Source organism: Narcine bancroftii, chromosome 9, assembly GCF_036971445.1.
Source record: "Narcine bancroftii isolate sNarBan1 chromosome 9, sNarBan1.hap1, whole genome shotgun sequence".
In the NCBI taxonomy this organism is placed as follows: domain Eukaryota; kingdom Metazoa; phylum Chordata; class Chondrichthyes; order Torpediniformes; family Narcinidae; genus Narcine; species Narcine bancroftii.
In genome coordinates, this window is record NC_091477.1 from 68,959,169 (window position 1) to 68,977,195 (window position 18,027).

The 18,027-nt window shown below is 46.9% G+C and overlaps 1 long non-coding RNA gene across 2 annotated transcripts in view; it reads right to left on the bottom strand.

Annotated features, from left to right (window-relative positions):
* Positions 1-361: 361 nt before the first annotated feature.
* The window catches only part of LOC138742969 (uncharacterized), a 91,017-nt gene continuing 73,351 nt past the window's right edge, over positions 362-18,027 (bottom strand). The window contains exon 5 of one of the 2 annotated variants that reach the window (XR_011344544.1): positions 362-423. This is a non-coding gene — a long non-coding RNA (uncharacterized lncRNA). Of the gene's footprint in view, positions 424-13,076; positions 13,323-18,027 lie in introns of those variants that run through there. The other variant, XR_011344543.1, reaches the window with a different exon arrangement.

Here is an 18,027-nt window from a genome sequence, read left to right on the forward strand (position 1 = left end):
TACAATATTTTCTTAGCTATACACTCAAGACCATGTGTAGACATCCATCTTGAATCCAACTGAAGGTGCAACAAACTGTCTCTGACTCCCTCTAGTTGTCAGGAGTGTCACTAGCACTCTATCACTACATGGATAACCCAGACCATGATGAAGTTTACTGTTACACACATATGTCATATGCAATGAAATTCTTACTTGCTGTAACTGAACAAAAGAGATAATAATTCTAAAGTTAGGTAATAAATTTTGCTGACTACCATCGTGTAAGAAAAAGGTGGCATTAGGTAGGAGTAAACAGTTCTTTATGTGGTGTCAGAGTAGGTTATGATTAGTGGAGTAAAAGGAATTTCAAGAGTCTGATAGCTGGTGGAAAGAGACTTCTCTTGAACCAAGTTTTGGAATCCAGGATTCCGTATCTTCTTCCTATGGTTAAAATTAAAACAGCGACTAAAATGAAGGCATATAACATTTAAATGACCTCCCCACTCCCACAACTGGAAGGACCACATTGCCTTGCTCTATGGAAACAAAGGGGATGGTTTTGAGTTGGATTTGGCTCCTGTCCCAGGTTTTCCCCTCTGACACCATATCAGTCAACTTGCCTAAGGAGCTGAGACTCAACCCAAAGAGATGTTTCATATCTCAACAACAGTTAAAGCAGTCTGCTGCTGCCTGCATTGAGGCACTGACCAAAAGGAGAAGCAGCGTATCATAAAGGTGGGAGGTGGTGTATTGAAAACCTCCTGGAATCTTCCCAGTAGCAGTAATCTCAGCAGCAATCCGATCGATCCTTGCATTCCCCGACATTTACCAACGTTGATGTGTTATTGCTTTCTCGCTATTTTAAATTCAACGAACTTAAATAAGAGTTTTTAATGCTTTGTGGATTGAACACAGAAACTGTCAGTGAACAGAATTTCTAGGGTATGGGAGCTTACAAATCATTCTAAATTTAATATGGAATCAGTAGGAATTTGGAATAGACGTAATATAAAAAATGTAATTTTGCAAGCTAACATTTCTTAGTGACCCACTTGTAGATTTCAGGTCAATTCCATTAATTCGGACGATTTCAGTTATCAGTCTACTTACACAGACAGATTTAGAGAGGTACACCTGCCAGAAACTGCACCACAGCAGGGGAACTAAAATCACTTCTGAAGGAGAAAACAGTAGGCTAGAAATTCATTTTAATCATGCCCCCACCCCAAAAAAAAGGCATTGCGCAGTTGAAAATCACATTATCACTGAGTAAAATAATTTTGTCCAGGTTTATAAGTGTTCAAGCTAACTTTGTGAATTACCTCACGTATCTGCCTACATCCGAAAGACCCTCAAGTCGGTAAGTAAGTTCAGATTTATTGTCAGAGTACAAGCATGTCATCACATACAGACCTGAGTTTACACAAAAGTGCTGAAGAAATTCAACAAGTCACACTGCATTCTTTACATAGCAAAAATACTTAAACAACATTTCGGGCCTGAGCCCTTCATCAAGGTTTGAGCCAAAAACAGGCAGACGTCTCAACATGATGGGAGGGGAAGGAGTAGGGGGAGGAGCACAGGCAAGAGGACATAGGTGAATGTGGGTGGGAGGGCACAATAGATAAATGCTGAGAAGTGAATAGGGAAGGGACTAGCTCTCTGAATGAAGAGCTTGAGCCAAGGACACAGAGGGATGGGGAAGAGAGGGGGACAGGGGAGGGGCCCAAAAGAAACTGGAGACGTTGATGTTAATGCCATCCGGTGGGAGAGTGCCCAGCTGGAACATCAGGTGTTGCTCTTCCAATTTACGGGGAGCACCAGATGCAGTTGATGACCCCCACAGCTTGTTGCTTCACTTGGAAAGACTGTTGGGGGCCCCGAATGGTGGTGAGGGATGAGGTGTGGGTGAAAGTGTCTTTCTGCAGTCACAGGGGTAGGTGCCAAGGGGGTGATTGGTGGGAAGGGATGAGAGAATGAGGGAATCATGGAGGGAGCAGTCCCTGTGAAAGGTAAAGAGGGGAGGAGAGGGGAAGATGGGTCTGGTGAAGTGATATATAGTAGGCGGAGGATGATCTATTTGATTGTAAGTGATGATCAGGGGAATCCTGTCCTGATGGCAGCAACAAGAACAGAGCATGTGCTGGTTGGTGAGGGTCTTTGATGATTGCTGCTGCTCTCTGCTGGCAGTGTTTCCTGTAGGTGTTCTGGATGGTGGGAAGGGTTTTGCCTGTGATGTCCTGGGCTGTTTCCATTATCTTTTGGAGGGCTTTACACTCAAGGGCATTGGTGTCCTCATACCAGACCATGGTGCAGTCGATCGGCACATTTTCCACCACACCTCTGTAGAAATTTGCCAGTGTTTCTGGGGTCATATTAAACCTCTGCAAACTCCTGAGCAAGTAGAAGCACTAAGATGTTTTCTTCATAGTGCCATTAGTGTGTTGGTTCCAGGAAAGATCATCTGAGATGTTGTCAAAAATTTAAATTTGCTCACCTCTGATGCCCCAATGATCATGAAGAAACATAGCACTGGAGCTGAGCATTTCATTCTGACTGTGTGAGTAGGAGGTGGGCATGGAGAAAGGGAAGCAGCAAGGGTGGTTGACAAAGAGAAAGGTAAAAAGGGCATGGACATATGGAAAAGGAGAGAGGGGCACATGAAAGCAGCAGAGAATGGAAAAGGAGAGTGGTGAAAAAGTGGGAGAACTTCTCTGAGCCGTCTGCATGGTAAGGGAAAGAAGTAGAATGCATCGTGTGTGTGTGTCTGTGTGTGTGTGTGTGTGTGTGTGTGTGTGTGTGTGTGCTTGAACATGTGAGCATGTCTGTGTGTGCATGTGTGTTCATGAGCATGTGAGTATGAGTATATGTATGTGTGTGTGCCAAGCATGTGTGTGTGTGTCTGTGCATGAATATGTGAGTGCATGTGTGTGCACATGTGCACATGTGTGCATGCATGTGAGTGTGCAAGAGCATGTGCGCACGGACGTGTGTGCATGTGCACACGAGCATGTGTGCGTGAGTGTGCGTGCGCATGCTCACATGTGCATGCATTGGTGGGGCTGACTGATTGCCAAACAGAATAGAGTTGAAGGCAAAAATCACAGCGTCGCTGTGAGGACCTGCTTTGTCCAACCTTGCTGTATTACCTCCAGTCATGTTGGTTTCTGCAGTGCTGGTCAGTGGTGCAGGCAATGTAGCTCTTTCTTGCCTGGCTCACCGGCAGGCAGCCCTTGGAGGGTCTTGCGGTGTGCTGGAGCAGAGGACACCATCCCTGTGGCAAGCTGCCAGTCCTCTCGATCAACCTGGGAGTGACCCTCATAAATCTCTGGTCTGTAAAATAAACCGCACACTTAGGGTGCAGAGAAGTGCGATGACGGGAAGGGATACAAGCAGATGTTTTTACTGAGAACACATTTTGAATTCCACTGTCCAATATCATTACCCTTCCAGAGCTTCAACACCTTGGAGACACCACTTTCCCTGGAGAAATAGGCCAGATGAATTTCCCACAGCAGAGGTCTTCTTTTCTTTGGCTTGGCTTCGCGGACGAAGATTTATGGAGGGGGTAAATGTCCACGTCAGCTGCAGGCTCGTTTGTGGCTGACAAGTCCGATGCGGGACAGGCAGACACAGTTGCAGTGGTTGCAGGGGAAAATTGGTTGGTTGGGGTTGGGTGTTGGGTTTTTCCTCCTTTGCCTTTTGTCAGTGAGGTGGGCTCTGCGGTCTTCTTCAAAGGAGGTTGCTGCCCGCCAAACTGTGAGGCGCCAAGATGCACGGTTTGAGGCGCTATCAGCCCACTGGTGGTGGTCAATGTGGCAGGCACCAAGAGATTTCTTTAGGCAGTCCTTGTACCTCTTCTTTGGTGCACCTCTGTCACGGTGGCCAGTGGAGAGCTCGCCATATAACACGATCTTGGGAAGGCGATGGTCCTCCATTCTGGAGACGTGACCCACCCAGCGCTGCTGGATCTTCAGCAGTGTGGACTCGATGCTGTCGACCTCTGCCATCTCGAGTACTTCGACGTTAGGGATGAAAGCACTCCAATGAATGTTGAGGATGGAGCGGAGACAACGCTGGTGGAACCGTTCTAGGAGCCGTAGGTGATGCCGGTAGAGGACCAATGATTCGGAGCCGAACAGGAGTGTGGGTATGACAACGGCTCGGTATACGCTTATCTTTGTGAGGTTTTTCAGTTGGTTGTTTTTCCAGACTCTTTTGTGTAGTCTTCCAAAGGCGCTATTTGCCTTGGCGAGTCTGTTGTCTATCTCGTTGTCGATCCTTGCATCTGATGAAATGGTGCAGCCGAGATAGGTAAACTGGTTGACCGTTTTGAGTTCTGTGTGCCCGATGGAGATGTGGGGGGGCTGGTAGTCATGGTGGGGAGCTGGCTGATGGAGGACCTCAGTTTTCTTCAGGCTGACTTCCAGGCCAAACATTTTGGCAGTTTCCGCAAAACAAGACGTCAAGCGTGAAGAGCTGGCTCTGAATGGGCAACTAAAGCGGCATCATCTGCAAAGAGTAGTTCACGGACAAGTTTCTCTTGTGTCTTGGTGTGAGCTTGCAGGCGCCTCAGATTGAAGAGACTGCCATCCGTGCGGTACCGGATGTAAACAGCGTCTTCATTGTTGAGGTCTTTCATGGCTTGGTTCAGCATCATGCTGAAGATTGAAAAGAGGGTTGGTGCGAGAACACAGCCTTGCTTCACGCCATTGTTAATGGAGAAGGGTTCAGAGAGCTCATTTCTGTATCTGACCCGACCTTGTTGGTTTTCGTGCAGTTGGATAATTATGTTGAGGAACTTTGGGGGGCATCCGATGCGCTCTAGTATTTGCCAAAGCTCTTTCCTGCTCACGGTGTCGAAGGCTTTGGTGAGGTCAACAAAGGTGATGTAGAGTCCTTTGTTTTGTTCTCTGCCCTTTTCTTGGAGCTGTCTGAGGGCAAAGACCATGTCAGTAGTTCCTCTGTTTGCGCGAAAGCCGCACTGTGATTCTGGGAGAATATTCTCGGCGACACTAGGTATTATTCTATTTAGGAGAATCCTAGCGAAGATTTTGCCTGCAATGGAGAGCAGCGTGATTCCCCTGTAGTTTGAGCAGTCTGATTTCTCGCCTTTGTTTTTGTACAGGGTGATGATGATGGCATCACGAAGGTCCTGAGGCAGTTTTCCTTGGTCCCAATAAAGCTTGAAAAACTCATGCAGTTTGACATGCAGAGTTTTGCCGCCAGCCTTCCAGACCTCTGGGGGGATTCCATCCATACCTGGTGCTTTGCCACTTTTCAGTTGTTCGATTGCCTTATATGTCTCATCCTGGGTGAGGACCTCATCCAGCTCTAGCCTTAGGGGCTGTTGAGGGAGCTGGAGCAGGGCAGAATCTTGGACTGTGCGGTTGGCACTGAAAAGAGATTGGAAGTGTTCTGACCATCGGTTGAGGATGGAGATATTGTCGCTGAGGAGGACTTTGCCGTCTGAGCTGCGCAGCGGGCTTTGGACTTGGGGTGAGGGGCTGTACACAGCCTTTAGAGCCTGGTAGAAACCCCTGAAGTCACCAATGTCCACGCTGAGCTGTGTTCGTTTGGCGAGGCTAGTCCACCACTCATTTTGGATCTTCCGGAGTTTGCGCTGAAGATGTCTGCATGCACGACGGAAGGCTTGTTTCTTCTCTGGACAGGACGGCTTTGTAAGGTGAGCCTGGTGGGCAGCTCGCTTCTTTGCCAGCAGCTCCTGGATTTCCTGGCTGTTTTCGTCGAACCAGTCCTTGTTTTTCCTGGAGGAGGAGCCCAGTACCTCTTCAGTGGATTGCAGTATGGTAGTCTTCAACTGATCCCAGAGGGTTTCAGGGGACGGGTCCGTGAGGCGGGTTGCATCGTCGAGCTTTGCTTTGAGGTTTGCCTGGAAGTTTCCTCTCGCTTCGACTGACTGCAGGTTTCCAACATTGAACCTCTTTCTGGGGGCTTTACTGTTCCTGGGCTTTGGCTTGAAGTGAAGGTTGAGCTTGCAGCGAACCAGCCGGTGGTCAGTGTGACATTCCGCGCTGGCCATGACCCTGGTGTGGAGCACATCTCGTTTGTCACTTTCTCGCACCAGGATGTAGTCCATGAGGTGCCAGTGTTTGGATCGGGGATGCATCCAGGTAGTCTTAAGGCTGTCCCTCTGCTGAAAAAGGGTGTTTGTAATGACAAGCCACTGTTCTGCGCAGAGCTCCAACAGGAGGCGCCCATTGTCGTTGCACTTGCCGACGCCATGCTTGCCCAGGATTCCTGGCCAGGTTTCTGAGTCTTTGCCGACGCGAGCGTTGAAGTCGCCAAGGATGACAACCTTGTCGGCTGTAGGGGTGCGTTGGATGAGGTTGCGCAGGTCAGTGTAGAACTTGTCCTTTTCTGCTGGTTCCGCCTGGAGGGTTGGAGCATAGACACTGATGAGGGTGATGCAACGCTTGTTTTGAAGGGGGAGTCGCATGGACATGATTCGGTCCGAGTGGCCTGTCGGAAGGTTTTCGAGTTTGGAGGCAATGAAGTTCTTGACCATGAAGCCTACACCAGATAGGCGTCGTTCATCTGAAGGCTTGCCAGACCAGTAGAGTGTGTAGCCCGCGCCGCGTTCTTGGAGGCTGCCTACATCTGCCAGGCGGACTTCACTGAGAGCGGCTATGTCGATGTCAAGTCTGAGGAGTTCATGTGCAATGAGGGCAGACCAACGTTCAGGTCGGTGGCTGTCAGCCTTATCTAGCATGGTTCTGATGTTCCAGCATGCTAGCTTGAGTTTGTGATCATCTTTTGAGGGGGAGGACGTGGAGGGGGAGGACGTGGAGGGGGAGGACGTGGAGGGGGAGGATGTGGAGGGGGAGGACGTGGAGGGGGAGGACATGGAGGGGGAGGACGTGGAGGGGGAGGACGTGGAGGGGGAGGACGTGGAGGGGGAGGACGTGGACCTGTCCTCGGGCCTGCGCAAAGGAGCTTTTAGGTGGAGTGCAGTGCGCGCAGTACTGGCCCCACCTTTTACACCCATGGTTCGTGTGCCGTGGCCAAGCAAGCTGGGACGTGGCAGCGAGATCCTTGGGTCGTAGGTTTTATATCGGAGTGGCAGAGGTCTAGTGAGCCAGTAACTGCAGGTGTGACCATTACCTGCTTTTCTCCATGGAATACCCTGAAAAAGAACCTTTCCCAATTGTTTTCAAAAAACCAGGATGGAGAGTGGGTGAAATTTGGAGAATCAAGGCAAATGGCAAAGAAGCAATAGGATTATCCACGTCTGAGATCTTTTCATTGCTTTCACTAAACAGCATCCAACCAATTCTGAAGAACCATCGCGCAAATCAAGGGCTAAGTGGAAGAAGCATTAAAAAAATCTTCAAAACTCTCTCGAGTTGCAATGTCAGCGAATTGCAAGCCCACTGAAATTTTGTAAGGTCTTGCCTCATCATTCAATTCAAGCTGAAGCCGACCTCTTTACACACAGGCCTCTATTCTTTTCCTCTCTCTGTGATTAAGTAGTATAGTTTCCGTATCTCGTATTGCAAGGAACATATGGCTTCAACGGTTTAAGTCAAGAATGACTTCAAACTGATGCCCAAATTTTTCCAATTTTTTAAAGTCAGTTCCTTGTCACCTTTAATTCAGCTTAAGTGCTTCACTCTGAACTGTAACAATTGCCCTAAAGGCTCTGATACACTTGACGTAAGTACGGACAGACTCAGTATATATGAAACTAATCCTAAATCCACTGATAGCACATTATGTCCCTCAGGGCTCGTTCTTTTCAGAATATTATAAGCTTCTTAGACCTATCACTTCTATTTAAGGAAATGCATTTTAATACCATAAAGCAAATCGTCTTCGAAATATTTTTTTTCTCAGCATCTGTGGTTTTAAGCTTTGTGTCCAAGTTGTTAGAGGAAATAATAGTAATTATAATGGGAGTTGTTGACACTTTTTGACAGGGTAACCCATATAGCTCAGAGAGCTTTTCTTCTCAAACACATTCAGCTCAACAGCATCTTGTGTGTTATATTATAATGTTAAAGAGGCCAGCCCCTTCCTTACTGGAGCTTTGAGTCACAAATTCTAAACTCAATTACACCAAGCTGGAGGGAGCATTTTTGCATAAATTCCATTACTATATTAAAACATGTTTTGAAAGACGGTGGAAAAAAAAACGTTCCCAGGTAAAGGGCAAAGCTCAAAATGCAAGGATATCAGCAATCTTCTCCCTGTATCTTCCGGGCACTCGGTTTCAACCCACATTCCAAAGGCGTTCATTGGTTAATTGGTGTATTTGGCCAGCGCAGGTTTGTACCACTAAATTAAATTAAATTTAAAAAATCAATGGGGCAAAATCAGACATTGTTATTTGCCCCCCTAGTGTGCAGGTGAGTGGTAGAAATTGGTGTGGGGGTGGGGGGGGGTGGAGGAGGGGGAGGGCGGGCAGTCGATAAGAATAATAAAAATTGGAATTGAATTTGGATGAGTAAATTAGGCTTGGCATGGACTGACTGACTCTATGAAAAGTAGAGATACAAAGGCGGAATTAATCGAGAAGTCATGCAGTGGGGAAGGCCAACGAAAGGAGCACGGCCGTCAACGGCTCTGTCCAAGCCCTCTTGCATGGTTATCACAACATACCAGTGTAGGAAAAGGAGCAGACAGTGTCGACTGATGTTTTGGACACCTCCCTTGACCACTAGAGACATTGCTGTGGCTAGCATACATCCTGGACAGTAAGGAGTTAATTTGAACAGAAAACTGTTGCCAGCATCACCCGAGTCATTGTTTGAAAGAACCCTGCAGGGAATCTGTAGTATGGCGAAGGGCCACAGTTTTGGGCTCTCCCTGCCATTGTACATAAACTTGCTCAAAGTTGTGTTCATACTAATGTGCATTTTAATTCTGCAGGTGAATATTGACTGGTGATGTATTAAATAATGGAATGCCATTACTTGCTATGAAATTATTGACTTTAATATTCTGTGTTTAAATATTTTGTAGTGATGAATGATGTATATTTTAAAATAAAATAAAAATGGTCAGATCTGGAGTGCGGGATATAACCTTGGCTGAAGATTCATCATCATTCTTACCAAGGCCTCTTTTCTTCCACTTGCTAATAATGTTCATTTCTGGCAGATTGGTTGACTTTTAATAATAGAAACAAAACATTTGCCCAAAGGCAACATCAAGATTTTGTCTTTTGATGGTGAAGTTACATTGGAAAAATCAAAACGGAAACATTGTCACCGCTGGCGCTGCTGTAGAGGCAGCGCTGCTGCTGGTGCCGACCCAGGAGAGCAGAGAACGGAGACATAGTGCTGCTCCAAAGGGTCCAACTGCCTGGTCCTAATGCAGGTAGCTCCATAAAGGCTTTAAGCAGTTTGTTAAAGAAACCGGATGGTGTTTGAAAGTAAAATCCTGCAACTGGGGAGGTTTCAGATTTATTGTCAGAGTACATACATGACATCACATACAACCCTGAGATTTCTCTTTTTTCCCCTGCGGACGTAGTGAAATTACCCCTTATTGGTTGTGCCAAAAATAAACTGGTCACAGCATAAACATGTAAACAAATAAAAGATTGTACACAATGAGAACAGAGCCTGTGCTGGATAGTGTGGGTCTTTGATGATTGCTGGTACACTCCAATGGCAGCGTGCCCTGTAGATGTACTGGTCCATGTCCACTACCTTTTGGAGGGCTTTACGCTCAGGGGTACTGGTGTTCCCATACCAGACCATACCAGACCATGATGCAGCCGGTTGGCACATGATCCTCCACACCTCTGCAGAAATTTGCCAGGGTTTCTGGTGTCAGACCAAGCCTCTGCAAAATCTTGAGGAAGTAGAGGGGCTGACATGCTTTCTGTGCCCAAGATGACATCACCTGTGGTAGCAGCAGCCACAGGGGGTTTCAGGGAGCAGAGGACCAGTGCAGAGAACCAGAAGTGAGGGGAGCAGCACCTCTTCGAGAAGAGGAGACGACCCGACAGGACGGTGACCATGGCAGCGGACCAGCGAGGGGCTCAGCAGGCTGTGGGTGACTTGTGGTTGGGGGAACCGCATGGGCTGCGGGCTGCTGGAGACTGGCTCATGGGAACCAGGTATCCAAGCCAGGATTAGAGAGGGTGCCGAGGGCAAGAAGGGCTCCTGAACGGCCTTGGTCCCTGATGGCTTCCTGTTTGTATCGGTTTAGATCTGGAGACCAGTTGCCAATTAATTGAGTCGGAGAATGTGTAGCTGCCAAAGCGCTGGAGGTGAATCCATGGACACTCAGTGACTGAAGGAACACTTACCTTTCTCTCTACTGTAAGTGATGGTAGGCGTCGCTAATGTGAATTCTTTGTCGTATGGCAGATAGAAGGCAAATTCATGTATATTGCATGTTCTGTACCATTATGTGACAATGAAGGAATTTTGTTCTTGAAAAATGTTCTTGAACCTGGAGGTGCTGGTCTTCAGGGTTCTGCACCTTCTGCCCGAGGGTAGCAGTGAGACGAGGTTGTGACCAGGATGATGGGGGTCCTTTATCATATTGGCCGCCTTCTTGAAGCAGCGCCTCACGTAGATGTTCTCAGTCGATGGGAGGATGGGCCTGGCTTTGTTTACTACCTTCTGTGCTTCTGGACACTTTCTGCACGTGTTTTTGGGGGGGCAGTGAGGGTGGGGGGGGTTGGTGAGGAGCGGGAGGTTTTGATGAACAATTCATGCTGGCCTTGCTAACAGATTGCACACCTTGGGAAATAAGTAGACTTTAACGGACTTTCAGAAAATAAAAATAAGAACAGTGAATTGTTGAAGGAAATGGAGGCAATTGCAGAATTCCAACACAAGACTTTTTGAACTGTGGTGTTTTTTTTTAAATAAAGACAGACTGGGCATAACCTGTGGATACATTTGGAAGTGATCATGAATTCAATCCCCAAAACAGCAGTTAATGTCCAACAGTCAGAAGAAATAAGTGCCGATTTTTGAATTATTCAATCGCGATAAAAGAGCAGTCTTGATTAAAAGGGACAAACCATCAAATGGCAGGCTGATGTAATCTGTCTATTGATCACTTTATTCAGAACCCCATAAAAAATATGCCTGGTGCAGAAAATGAAACTGTCACACTGGCGCAGCAAGCTATGCTTTTCAAGGGTAAGACTAACATATTCTCTCGGTGGTTTGATCGGTGAGTGTGGAATGGAACAGTGTGAAGACAACTTGATTCCATATCTGCTCAGTTCACAGAACTGGTTCACAAAGTGCCAATATCCACCAGTGGAAACTTCCATTTCAGGGGAGTAATTATTTTGTTGAACCCAGAACTGAAACTGCAACAATTAGCTGATTAACTTCCCCATCAGAACAGAATATCCTGTCCAGTTGCTTATTTAATATGCATGGCAAGGTCCCATTTTATAATGTGAGTTCTTTCTTTCCTGCAGGGTTTCGGGAGCTTGTCATTGTTTTCTGAATTATCCTTCCAATCTTCAAAGTTGTTCCAAGATATTCATACATCCTTAATTGAGATTAGAGTTTATGCTCATACACACAAGGACGATGTGCGGATGCACCAAAAGTTTTGCTCGCTGCAGCCACACAAATACAGACAACGAGAAGCTGGAGGGACTCGGCAGGGTAGGCAGCGTCCATGGAGAGACAGACAATCATCACAGTCTCTGATGTATCCACAGAGAGAAATGGAAGGTCAAAAGTCAGGTTGTAAAATTGTGCAATGTTATCCTGCCTGACTGTGCCAATAGCATTATACCTATTGATCAACTCCTTTGATTGCCAATCAATCCCTTAGCATCTAGCTTAAGGCATTATCATTCCTTTGAAGCTGGTTGTGCATCTGGACATGATTGATTTTATAGAGTTTGGGAACTGTGGCGATACAACCACCACACTGGCTGCACTCCTACCGGCCTACTGCAGGGGGCAACCATTGTACCTGCAGGCAGGCAACCTGGGAGGCTGGACCCACCTGCCAGCTGTCAATCACCAGCCCATATAAAGGCTCGAGCCAGCCCCTTCCTATATCAGTCAGGGACATGGAACCAGAGGCTACACAGACCTGATGATCAGCTGGTGTTCAACTTTAAGCTGATTAAAGCCTGTAGCGCAGTCTTCTTAGGTTTTGTGCCTGCTGCACCACAGGGACCTATTGCAATTTGTGATCTTTCAGTCACTCTCACTGCAATATTGCTATGTCATGCTATCGATTAGAAGTTAAATTGATTGCTCAATTGGCAGTGTGAGCCTCAATCCATCTAATACTGCACGATTATTGCAGTGCGATTACAGTGCCAGTGGCCGGAGTTCAAATCCGGCGCTGTCTGTAAGGAGTTTGTATTTTCTCCCCAAGTCTGCATGGGTTTCCTCTCTCATTACAAAAATGTACGGGGTTTGTAGGTTAATTAGTGTATTTCGGTGATACAGGTTTGTGAGCCAGAAGGGTTTGTTAGCGCGGTGTATCTCAAAATCAATGGTTTTCAAACTGGTAAGGAATCATTTAAAGTGGGATGTGAGTGGGAAGGTTGAGAATCACTGCTCTAGACTCAATTGTTATGGAAGTATTTTGCAGGAGAGAAATTGTCATTGGCCCATTTCCTTTGGAGTTCTGAAAATGTGCACATAACGGGTCAATTAGGGACGATTAAAACAGTGGTTTTCAAATCTTTTCCTTTCCTCTCACATACACTATGAGCAATCCCTTACTAATTACAGAGCACTTATGGCATAAGGATTGCTTAAGGTGGAATGTGAGTTCAGGGGGGCATTTTGAAAACCACTGGTCTAAATGTTTTTTAAAAATCTATAAATTGTTATAAAATTATAAAATAGTGAAGCTGTTGCCTGACAGCACCAGCGACCCAGGTTCCATCCTGACCTCTGATGCTATCCATGTGGACTTTCTCCTGTGACAATAAAGGTTTGCTACATGCTCACATCCCAAAGATATGCAGGTAAGGAGGTTAATTTCCCAGCGTAGATTGCCTCTACTGCATGAGTGTGAGTAGATAGGATTACTATGGCATTGGTGTCAATGGCTGCTTGATGCTTGGCATAGGACTGTTCCTTTGTTGCATGACTCTCTGACTCAAAATAAGTGGTTGAGGCATTATTAAGTGCACACAGTCACCCAAGCCCAGAAATAAAGTGCTACAATGAGAACTTGGAAAATGCTCTGATAACTTGAAAACATTTCTCTTTCCACAGAGACCATCCGACCTGCTGAGCAGATTGTACAGGCTGTTCAGCCTCTGCATCGAAGATGGTCATCTTTTTACCAGCATCTGATCCTTCTGTGCTTTAGCCATTCTAATCCTCATCCACACTGAAATTCGTTGTTGCTTCTATGTTCTGTATGAACAAAAGAGTTATTTGAAGGTAAAAGTCTCAAACCCAGAACTCAGAGCATGACCTTCAATTCCACGTCAATGTTTTCCTAAGTCAACATTCCAGGTTCACGACACTCAGTCACTTATCATGGGCAAACTGACAGCTCCCTAATGGGGCGACACAGTTGGCGTAGCGGTTAGTGCAACGCTGTTACAGCACCAGTGATTGGGACTGAGGTTCGAAGCAGGCACTGTCCATAAGGAGTTTGTACATTTTCACCATGTCTGCATGGGTTTCCTCTAGGGGGCTTCGGATTCCTCCTACCATTTGTAAAGTACCAGGGGGTTGTAGGTCAACAGGCTGTAATTGGGCGGCATGGGCTCGTAGGCCAAAATGGCCTGTTACCGTGCTATCTGTCTAAATTTTTAATTATTATTTTTTAAAATTAACCATTATTGCAGCAAGAGGTTTCCAGGATGGTGAAGGAAACGATTCAAGGATATTCTCAGATCTTCCTTGAATATAGATCTTCTCTATTTGGTCTGCGACAGATGGAAGTGAAATGTTGCATCCCATCACCGGAATGGATTAGGAACCCATCTAAAGTGGCTGAACAAAGCCTCTTCGACCAACTAGTCCCATCAAACACCATCTCCTGCACTTATGGTGGGGTCTGCAGGTCCTTCATTCACCACCTCAGAACTGCCTGGAGCAGAGCATAAATTAGAATGGAAAAACAAATACTCTGGCACAATAGGGGCTTCTCAAATGATTGGGAATCTGATTGGCTTTAGGGAATGATGCATCAATTACCTGCCTGGTTTCAATCTACTGATAGCGGCCAAAGAGGTAAACTGGGTAATCTCTGAAAAGAGTGTAGTGATACTCTGCAAGTGTGTGATGTAATCCAAGCAAACGAGGTACTCAGTGGGTCAGGCCATCACCTTGGAGGGAAATGGACAGTCAACGTTTTGGGAACATTTTGGGTCCTCACCCCAAAACATTGACAAGTCTCTAGAGAGGGTTGTGACCTGAAACGTTGACTGTTCATTTCCCTCCACAGATGCTGCCTGGCCGGCTGAATCTCTCCAGGTACTTTTTGGTTTCTCAAGATTCTGGCATCTGCAGGTCTTATGTTCATCTGGCGTCTTCTTGGTGCCTGTTTAAATTTACATATACAGGCCATTTCGGCCCACGTGCCTTTGCCACTCAGTTAACCTACCAGCACTGTATTTTTAGAGGGTGGGAGGAAAGCAGGCCACCCGGAGAAAGCCATGAGGAGAAGGTGCAAACACGCTCCTTAGTGACAGCGCCAAGTTTTCAACGTGGGTCACTGGTGCTGTAATGACATTGCACTAACTGCTTTGCTATCTGTGCTGCCCATATTTCATGGGATGAGGTTTCTTTTGAATATATCTTACTGATATGCTAATTCCTCCTTAAAAGCCCTTAGGATTTGATTTCCCAATACAAGGAGACATTTTCTCTGTGCTGAATGTATTATCAGTATTTTCTAAATTTAAATGTTGACATACATCACTCTAGCAGGCACTTTCAACCCATGAGCCCGTGCCACAAAATTACCCCCAATTGACCTATAACTCCCTGTGCGTTTCAAACGATGGGAGGAAACTGGAACCCCCAGATGAAACCCATGCAGACATGGCAAGAACGTACAGACTCCTTTCAGACAGCGCGGGATTTGAACCCTGGTCCTGATCGCTGGTGCTGTAACAGCATTGCGCTAACCGCTACGCCCAACTGTGCTGCTCCAACAGTTTCTACCAGGGTGATGTGTTTATCACCTTGGTAAACCAAGTTTATAGCTAGTTTATGTGTAAAGTTACTGCTAATTGGCGCACTACTTAAACCGAGTCTCTATTTCCAAAGAAAAACGGTGCTAATATCAGAACATTGATTTGTAAGCTGTGTCCACAGAATTGTTGATCCTCTTTCTCCTTCTCACATCTTACTTCCTTATCTCCAAATCCCTTGCCTTTGAAGTTGTAGATGATGAAAGCATGCGCCCTTTATCTCTTCCCCACTATGAACTCCTTTTCAACAAGCTGACTGGGCAGTGGGGCAAATTCTAGCAGAGGTTAGTGATAAAGACACATTTGCATTCGTCATCCCCTGATGCCTTGCATGCCTGAGAGGATAGGTAAAGGGGTAGTGTCTGCACATGCTGAGATTTCAGACACAAACGTGCCACTCCCAGAGCAGAGTATGAGGACAGCACCACCCAAGGCAACCACTGGGCTGGTGACTGCATCTGTCAACTGCTGCAGAGTGTTCTGAAACTTGCAAGGAAGAAGACTAATGTCTGGTGGTTCTTCTACTGAAGAGTCATTTTAACTCCCAAATCTCTCCAACAGCTGTGTGCGGTTCTGGTTATTCCCTTATAGGAAGTATGCGGAGGGTTTGGAAAGGGGACAGAAAAATTTACCAGGATGTTGCCTGGTACAAGCCAGAAGGAGAGGTTTGGTCTGGAGTGTTGGAGGCTGAGGGGTAACGTGATAGAATATAAAATGATGGGAGTCAAGGATAGGGTTGACAGTCAGAATCTTTCTCTCAAGGTAAAAATGTTATATGCAAGAGGACAAGGTTTTAGGGGAGGGGAATGTTTACAGGAGTTGTGTGAGAAAGGGTTTTTATTACACGAGGCCATTTCATGCCAGGCTTCCTCCTGGAGGTTGGCTATAAGCACGGAGGGGAAACTTAAAACTTTCCTTCCGTAGAGCAGCCCTAAAAGGCTGTTCCAGCATTGCATTCATATTGAGCGGCACCTCGTAGTGCCCTCCGGATCCTAGTGAGGCAGGGCCACTGGTGCCAAAGTGGCAACCATCATAAATATGCAGCCAGAGAAATGGCCGTCTTCCTTACTCATAACCCCCCACACACCAAATTCTGGGTTTCCCAGAACAGTTCCGGCTGCATGGAGGATTATGGGTAGGGAAGGCAGCCATTGCTGTCACAGCCCACACCGGCCGCCCCCTGATGGCTCCCACTGGTCCCCGCCGCCCTGATGGCTCCCGACGGGCCCTGCTGCCTTGCTGATTCCCGCCCACTCCTGTCTTGGATGGAGAGGGGTGAGTGAGGAGATGGGTCGCAGGCTGACGGTATCATCAGCCTGGCCCCTAACCAGCCGTTTGCAGTGGCTGTACATTCAGGTCAGGTGGCAGAGCGCTGCACTCCACCGATAATCCTTCCCCAAGAAGTGCCTCAGAACCGGCCACGGCGCATTCAGAAAGGATGTCTCTAGACGTAAGGGCGGAGAACTTCTGCCTTTACATTTGGACATTTCCCTTTCTTGAAAGGGCCTAGAGTGGTGGGTGCTTAGAACATGATGCCTGGGGCAGTGGTGAAAGAGGAAGAATATGAATCGTGTGTAAACAGCTTCAGTTGAATAAAAGCTTAGGGTTCAGCAGAGATGTTAAGTGCCGGGAACTGGATGCGATTACTGGGACGTGGGTGCAGGATGCACCTTTCAAATCACAGCCAGACCTACCTGATAAATCACCAACTCGGCGATTTAAGGGGGATCTCACCCCCGCGGTGACGCGCTGAGTGACACATCACATATTCAGCAGAAGTACCGGCCATCAGTCGGCTCTTTAATTCAATGCATTTTGGAAGTAACATACAATATGTTGATGCTATCATAAAGCACACTGATCAGTATTATTGGGGATGAATGAAGCCATATAACTTCACTCTCTCTGTGATACTTAACCAGTCGCTTCCATTTCCGCAATGACTTGTGCATCTCGAGCTTCTCATGCAGTCTCGATGGAGAAACAGCTTAAGAAAACCTAGTTCTTTTCAGGATTCAATAACCAAAGGCAGTAGTTGCCAAAATTCATTCCTTGATCATTAGTTAATGACATCATCAAAACTGTTTCAGCTTTGGTTCTGAAACCCTGTGTTCCCAAAACAGTACTGATATTAATATGTTAAGGGTTTTGTTATATCTCCAGTTTAATTACCACCCTGAAAGAAGCCCTTGTATGAAAATCATTGTCACAATAATTCCCCCCTCCTCTGTCGGTCACCCCACCCTCGTTATTCTCCCCCTCCTCCCAGCGAGGTGCCACTGCCGGGAATGGGGGAGCAGTTGCTGCCCCGATAGCCGCTCCAGTTCACGATGACAGCTCAATGGAGGAGTGCAGGACTAATGGCTGTCTTCTTTACCCATAATCCCCCAAGACTAGAACCACTCTGCCAGTGTCAGAGTGTTCCAGTGGCTTGGGGGATTATGGGTAAGGAAGGTGGCTATAGTTCCCACACTCCCTCATTGAGCCGTCTTTGGAAACTGGAGCAGGACGTCGGACACAAGCACATCGCAGCCTCCCACGATCGCGGCAGCGAACTTCCTACCCTCCTGTTTGCAGCAGCAACTTCTCTCCCCCAATGGCAGCCCACCTCACCATCGCTTTGCAGCAATGGCTCTTCAGCCAGGGGTTTCCCTGTGACGCACACACGCAAGCGCTGACGTCACCTGATTAACCAGGTTGGCCATTTCCCCTTTCAAATTGCCGGAACAGGACGCCCAGGTAAGTTTTACTGAGTTCCCTGACCACCTCTGAGGTAGGTCATGGACTCCATGGGGTTCTGACTCATTTGACTCTATTGGACCCTTTCAAATCACCATGTACCTGGGTCACTAACAATGCAAATTGCCCAGTTAACCCCATTTTACATGACAGTTTGAAAGGGCTGCAGGGTC